Source organism: Stenella coeruleoalba (genome assembly GCF_951394435.1).
Source record: "Stenella coeruleoalba genome assembly, chromosome: 1".
NCBI classification, from domain to species: domain Eukaryota; kingdom Metazoa; phylum Chordata; class Mammalia; order Artiodactyla; family Delphinidae; genus Stenella; species Stenella coeruleoalba.
The window spans coordinates 80,080,829-80,087,845 of record NC_137169.1 but is presented as its reverse complement, the minus strand read 5'-3'; the positions used below and the strand labels follow the sequence as shown (position 1 = coordinate 80,087,845).

At 40.1% G+C, this 7,017-nt stretch overlaps 1 protein-coding gene across 1 annotated transcript in view; it reads left to right on the top strand.

Moving 5' to 3' along the window:
* The window catches only part of HFM1 (helicase for meiosis 1), a 206,513-nt gene that overhangs the window by 1,011 nt on the left and 198,485 nt on the right, over positions 1-7,017 (top strand). The gene's annotated exons all lie outside the window — the stretch shown is intronic.

The following is a 7,017-nucleotide window of genomic DNA, read 5'->3' as shown; positions in this document are numbered from 1 at the left end:
GTACTGGAGTCGTAACACATCCCGACTTACAGAGACGTTGGGCACGCTGAATAAAAGACATTCATTTTCTTGACTCCCAGCTTCACTTGTTTTTGTTGAGTGCCCTACTCTCCGTTAAAAGCAAGCAAACAGAGAAAGGCAAATACTAATTGTTTATGGCTGTATTCGAAGAAATGAGCCCAGTGACATTCACTCACTCAGTCGGTCAGTCAGTATATATTTGAGCCCTCGGCTCTGAGGCTGGTTTCTAGAGGCTGGAGTTACAGCGGGGAACACATGATAGAAAAAACCGCCATCCCTTTATGAAGCTAAATTCCAGTGAGGCAGTGGCAATAAACAAACAAATGAGCAACATTCTTTTTAGATACTGATTAGGGCTCCAAAGAAGGAAAAATAGTGGAAGGATGTGATGGTGACTAAGAAGGACTCACCATGATGGGAGCCAAATGGGAAAGAGACTAATTGGCAAAGGACAGAGTAAGTGCAGAGATAGAAATGAGCTTGGTAAGTTAGAGGGGGGAAATTTCACAGAACATCAACACCAGACAAGGGTACTCTGTGACCATGATTGATGACAAAAGAAAAAAAGTCTTTTTTTGAAGACAAAAAAAAAAAAAAAAGATCACTGTAATCATGCCTGGATATAGACTAAACATAAACATTGTCCAAGTCACAAAAATGAGCAAACATTTCCTTATCCTGGATAATATGACTGAACTGCTGCTCCTGTACTGATTATTTAGCCTCTGTCCAGTAGATAATATTCAGTCATTCTAGATAGTACTAATTAAAATACACGATTATAGAATTACTCCTGCCTTCCTACAGCTTCCAATCCAGAGCAAAATCCCTCTTCCTTGAACCCTTCCCTAAATCACATAACACAAACCCAAGTTGCTAACACCCTCTTACTGAGATGTCACATGGTTCTCCATGGTTTGCATTCTCACAGAAGCAAGTAATAAACCTACCTCGTTCAATTACAGTTGTGTTCCTAGCGGTCTTTTGCTGGAGGGCATTGACAATAATCAAGTCCAAGATGCCTGTTAGATATCTAAGTGATAATGTCAAGTAAACAGATGAATATACTGGTCTGGAATGGATTCTGGGCTGGAGACATAAACTTGGTTGTTATGAGTTTATACATGAAACGTAAAACTTTGGGACTAGATGAGATTATCTAATCAAAGACTGTAGATAGAGAACTGGGCTAGGGGAATCTCCAACATTTCAAAGTTGGGCAAAGGAGGAAGATGAACCAGCAAGAGAATGAGAAGGAATAACCTGTGAGGTAAGAAGGTGATGTCATAGTAATCAAGAGGAGAATGTTTTACAATTGAACAGGAGTGGTCAACGATAGTAAATGCTTCATGGAAGTCAAGTATCAAGGACAGAAGTGACAACGGATTTGGCAACATGGCAATCATTAGTCTCTGGCAAGAGTAGTTTCAGAGGTATAGTGAGACAGAAAGACTGAAGTGTATGAAGAACAAAAGGTGTACAAGTAGGACAAGTCTTAAGGTTTTGTTTCCTTTGTTTCTGGGTTTGTTTGTTTTTTGTTTTCTTTTTGTTGTTTTTGTTTTTTTGGAGGGGGAAGATCAGAGAAATAGGATGGTGGCTATAGTTGGTCAAATAGAGCAAGGGAAGTTTTTTGTTGTTGATGTTGTGTTGGCAGATAAATGCTTATATTTTTGTGGGAATGATGTAATGCAGAAAGAACTATTTGATGCTGGAGAAAAAGGGAATACCTACAGGAATGAAATTATAGAGGAGGATGAAGGAATGGATCCAAAGCATAAGTAGGGGGGACGGACCTTTGAAAAGAACCCAGATTCCCAACATTTTAACAGGAGGGAAAGACAGAAGATTTAATTCAGATACAATGGTTTGTGTTTGGGTGGGAGAATAAGATAGCTCCTACCTGATCACATCACTTTTCTTAATAAAATATGAGATGAGGTCTTCAGCAAGAAGGGTATATTAAAGGTTGGAGGAGTGAGAAGGTCAGAGGTATCTTCTGAGAGTGAGGAGGTGAAGTGTAGAAAGATTGTGACATTGCCAGCGGGGTTGAATGCCCATTTTCTATTTGTGTCATAAATTTAAAGTGAGTCCAGACAGCATAGTGTTATGTTTATTTCTCAAGTAAACTTCAGTCAAGAGTCCTGAAGTAAACTTCAGTCAAGAGAATGCAGATGTGGAAAGGAATAGCTGGATTTAACTAAGGATGGACTTCACACAGAGAGGGGCAAGTAAGGATATTTACAAGGAAGTGCTTGTAATGATGCACCACGGAATCTCTGGGAGGTGGAGGGGAAAGATTTTAGGAAGGTGATAGATAATGATATATATAGACTGATGGACTGTTGAATCAATAGATAGGTAGATAAGAAGTGCTGGGAACAATGAATTGGAACTCTCTCTGTAATGTAAGGATTGGTTATAATGGAGATATAAGGTTGAGTTAGAAGAATAGAAGTAGTAGATGGTTCACGGAGTGGTGAAAACTGGGATTTCAGAGATAAGAGCATTCCACAGGGTAGTTAAATTTGCTGGAGGAAAAGTTGTGTTTTGGTGTGAAAAGACCAAATTATCCTGATTGAAAATATCCTGATTCCCATGCTCAGGTTCAGTTATTTTGCCTATTCCAATTTCTCCCCAGGCAGTAAGTAGTATCCCCTCCTCTGGGCTCCATTAGTACTTTCTGCTTGCAGCCATTTCAGCACATAGGCACAGGAAAGAAATGCAGAACCTCATCCCCACCCCATACCTCCTGGATCAGAATCTACAGTCCAGTGTTCTAGAACACTGGTTCTCAACCTTGCCTACACATTAGAATCACCTAAGAAGCTGTTAAAAATGCCGAAGCCCAGACCAGTTACATAAGAATTTCTGGGGGTGGGATCCAAACACCAGATTCTCTTAAAACTCCCCATTCGACTCCCATGTGCAACAGGGGTGAACAATCTTATTAGTGGGGTTCAAAGTACTTGGGCACCAGGCAATCTGTGTTTAGATTCTAAGTGATTATAGACAGCTAGTATGGGGAAAACGAGGTGCCCACCAAGTAGAGACTTAATTTGAGTTGAGTACAGTCTCTCACTCTGGGAAGAGTGTGGAGTTCCTGGCTACTTGTACAGTCAACGCAGAATAAGTTCCCAGCACAGCTTTCAAATAATTCTGTTCATCTCTTCTCTCTTCGTGGAGGTACCTACTAATGGAAAAAAGAAAAAGAAAGAACTACCTAGTGTATAAAAAGGAAAAGTTATGAGAAGGCTTATCCTCTCCCCACTTATTTTTTTATCTTCACTATGAAGCTGAGAAGCTGAGGCACTCTCTTAGAAAGTCCTCAAAGATAGACAACTTAGCAATTACAAGTGAGCCTCGAACAACACAGGTTTGAACTGTGTGGGTTCACTTATATGATGATTATTTCAATAAATATGTACTGCAGTACTATAGGGTCTGACGTTGGCTGAATCCACTGATGTAGAATCATGATTATGTAGGAACCATGGGTATAGAGGGCTGACTGTAAAAAACTTTGGACTGCATAGAGGGTTAGCACCCCTAATCCTGTGTTTTTTATAAAGGTCGTTCAAGGTACATAGCTTTTGAATATGAACAAAAATTGTCTCTTAGGGCAATTGCTGTAGACTGAATGTTTATGCCTCCCCTTGCTCCCCCCGCCCCAGCCACTTCACACATTGATACTGAACCCTAATCCACAAAGTGTTGGTATTAGGATGTGGGGCCTTTGGGAGGTGATTAGATGATGAGGGTGGAGCTTCATGAATGGGATTAGGGCTCTTATATAGGAGACCTCAGAGAGCTACCTCACCTCTTCTGCCAGGTGGGGACATAGCAATAGTAATAGACATAAATAGTTCCTGTCTATGAACCAGGAAGCGTGTTCTCACCAGATATTCATTCTGTCTAAATCTTGATCTTGGACTTTCCAAGCCTCCAGAGCTGTGAGAAATAAACGTTTGTCGTTTAAGCCACCTAATCTATGATTTTTGTTACAGCAGACTGAATGGACTAAGAAATAGTCAGGTAAATGAAATAAACCCACAGGTTATAAAATAAAATCCTAGATTTTCATTGTAAAATATACATAGGACAAAACACTTAGAGTTTCATGGGGAAAATGTGTATTTCAAAAATAAAATTATAGGGAATTCCCTGGTTAGGATTTCGTGCTTTCACTGCGGAGGGTGCAGTTTCAATCCCTGGTTGGGGAACTAAGATCCTGCAAGCCACGTGGCATGGCCAAAAAATAAATAAATAAAAATAAAATAAAATTATAAATTATTGAAAAGTCAAAGAGCAGTCCATGAGTCAATTCTGAAACTGCAGAACAGCAAGGAATTTTGAAATACACAAAGGTCCACTAATGAACTGAAGTTTAGTTTCTCAATTAGTAATTCAGAAGAGAAAAATAACTGCTTTGCAGAATTGTTATATACAGATTAAGTAAAATATTTAAAGCTCCTGGTAGGAAGCAACCTAAGTGTCCATCGACAGATGAATGGATAAAGATGTGGCACATATATACAATGGAACATTACTCGGCCATAAAAAGAAACGAGAGTTATTTGTAGTGAGGTGGATGGACCTGGAGTCTGTCATACAGAGTGAAGTAAGTCAGAGAGAGAAAAACAAATACCATATGCTAACACATATATATGGAATCTAAAAAAACAAAGAAAGGTTCTGTAGAACCTAGGCGTGGGACAGGAATAAGGACGCAGACGTAGAGAATGGACTTGAGGACACGGGGAGGGGGAAGGGTAAGCTGGGACGAAGTGAGAGAGGGGCAATGGACACACATACACTACCAAATGTAAAATAGATAGTTACTGGGAAGCAGCCGCATAGCACAGGGAGATCAGCTCGGTGCTTTGTGACCCCCTAGAGGGGTGGATAGGGAGGGTGGGAGGGAGACGCAAGAGGGAGGAGCTATGGGGATATACGTATATGTATAGCTGATTCACTTTGTTATAAAGCAGAAACTAACACACCATTGTAAAGCAATTATACTCCAATAAAGATGTTGAAAAAAATAAAAATAAAGCTCCTGGTGGAGCTCATAGAAGATACTTAACATTTTAATTTATGTATTTATTCAGCAAATAATACCTCCTCACATTGCGTGTGCCTAGCAGTAGAATAGGTCCTCTCATACGGAGATAACTAAGAAGAGGACTGTTCCCTCAAGTAGTTTGAAGTCTATCTAGGGGTTGAAGTGGACAGTTTCCATACTCATCCTTCACCAACTCAGCTTTAAGCACATCTTTCTCAGGGAAGCCTCACCAACTGAATAGGTTAGTTCTTCAAATGCACGCTTCCACGGCATCTTGTATTCATTCTTTTACCACATTGTGCTATAATTGCTTGTTAATGTCAATCTTCCTCATGAGCCTTGTTATCTCTGTTACCATATGGATGAGGCTTGTCTTGGACATGCACTCTGAAGCTGGACTGCCGGGGGAGCTAAGGGCAAGTTACTTAACTTCTCTGGGATTCAGTTGCTTCATATACACAATGGTGATAGTAAGAGTATCTACTTCAAAGAGTTGTTACTCAGGTCAATGAATTAGTACATGTATATCATTTAGAACAGTGCCTGGCACAGTGTGAACTCTATGTGAGTGTTAGCCAGGATGACAATAATGGTGATGAAATTCTCTAGCACAGTACTTGACATGTGTTACGTAGGTCAGTAAATATTTGTCGAATGTTATTGAATTTGTCAAATAAATGAATGAGTAGAATGGAATAGTGCATAGAAGAAGGAGTTATTAATTCTGAATCAGAAAACTTTTTCCAGGGGCGTTGAAGTCCAAGGTGGGTTTTGAAAATTTGATAGAAATTCCCCAGTGATGGGGGAAGGAAGAGGCATTCTCTTAGGCTTTCTAAGAGGACTGTTCAGGGAACTATAAGTTGCTTGGTATTATTTCAGCACAAATAGAGAAAGATTGGTAGCAGAAAAGCTAGAGAGTAAACAAACAGGAACCTCATCGTGAAGCTTCTCGTGTGCTATTCTCAAAATGAGGGCAGTAGAGAGCTAGTAAAGGATATTAACTGCAGGAGAGAGAGAGAAAAACACAAGTTTTATTAAGATCACTTAGGAGAGAGTGTAGGAGGAAGTAGCTATAAGCAAGGTGCCCTTTTCAATAAGTGTTTAGAGAGAGAGCGAACAAGAGTGAAAACTTGAAACAGACGATCTGTAATGGTCTCTTTATGGAAAAGTTTCAAAAGGAGTTTATTCCTACATGATGCTTTATGCTGCATACAAGTTCCTTCTATTTTGTTTGTGCTTATTTCTCCTTGAGAGATGTTGAAAGGAGAGACGCATCTAGTTTGTTTATAAACTAAAAAGTTTACAAGAAAGCAAAAGTAACAACCCTGTTCTCATCATTGCTGATGTGACCACAAGAATGTTATTTCTAGTGTTGCCAAATGTGGTCTCCTTTGCAGGAGAAAACAGCTGAAGCAATAATAACTAGGTCAGTGATTCTAATGACTGGATCTAGGAACAAATTAGCCAATGAAGAAACATCCCTTCTTCTGATGTAGCCATTTTTGAGGGAGGTGGATTAGTGAGCAGTGGGGCCCTGTGTGGAGTAGGGGCTAGAGAGAGGACAGCCTGAATCCTGGGCACAGGAGGAACTTCCTATGTGTATCCTGCTTGTCTGGGTGATGATTGAGACTGGGTTCTACCTTTTCTTGCTTCCCCCTGAAGATGAGAGTCAGTTGCAATTGAAGTCACAGTCCAGGAAAGGTCACTAACATGACACTTGCCTCCAGACACATCTCTTCCGTGAGAAAACACCTAAAACAAGAGACTACACTGCTCTGGGGTCCATGGTGGGAGAATATGAACAAACAACAGATATTCCCTGTATACAGGTGCTGGCTCACAAAAAGAGGCTGACAGCTGTTGGCACTACTTTCTTTTTGGATTGCTACCTCTCGAATAAACAGGCCTATTTGTTTTTAAAAACCTGGTGGATA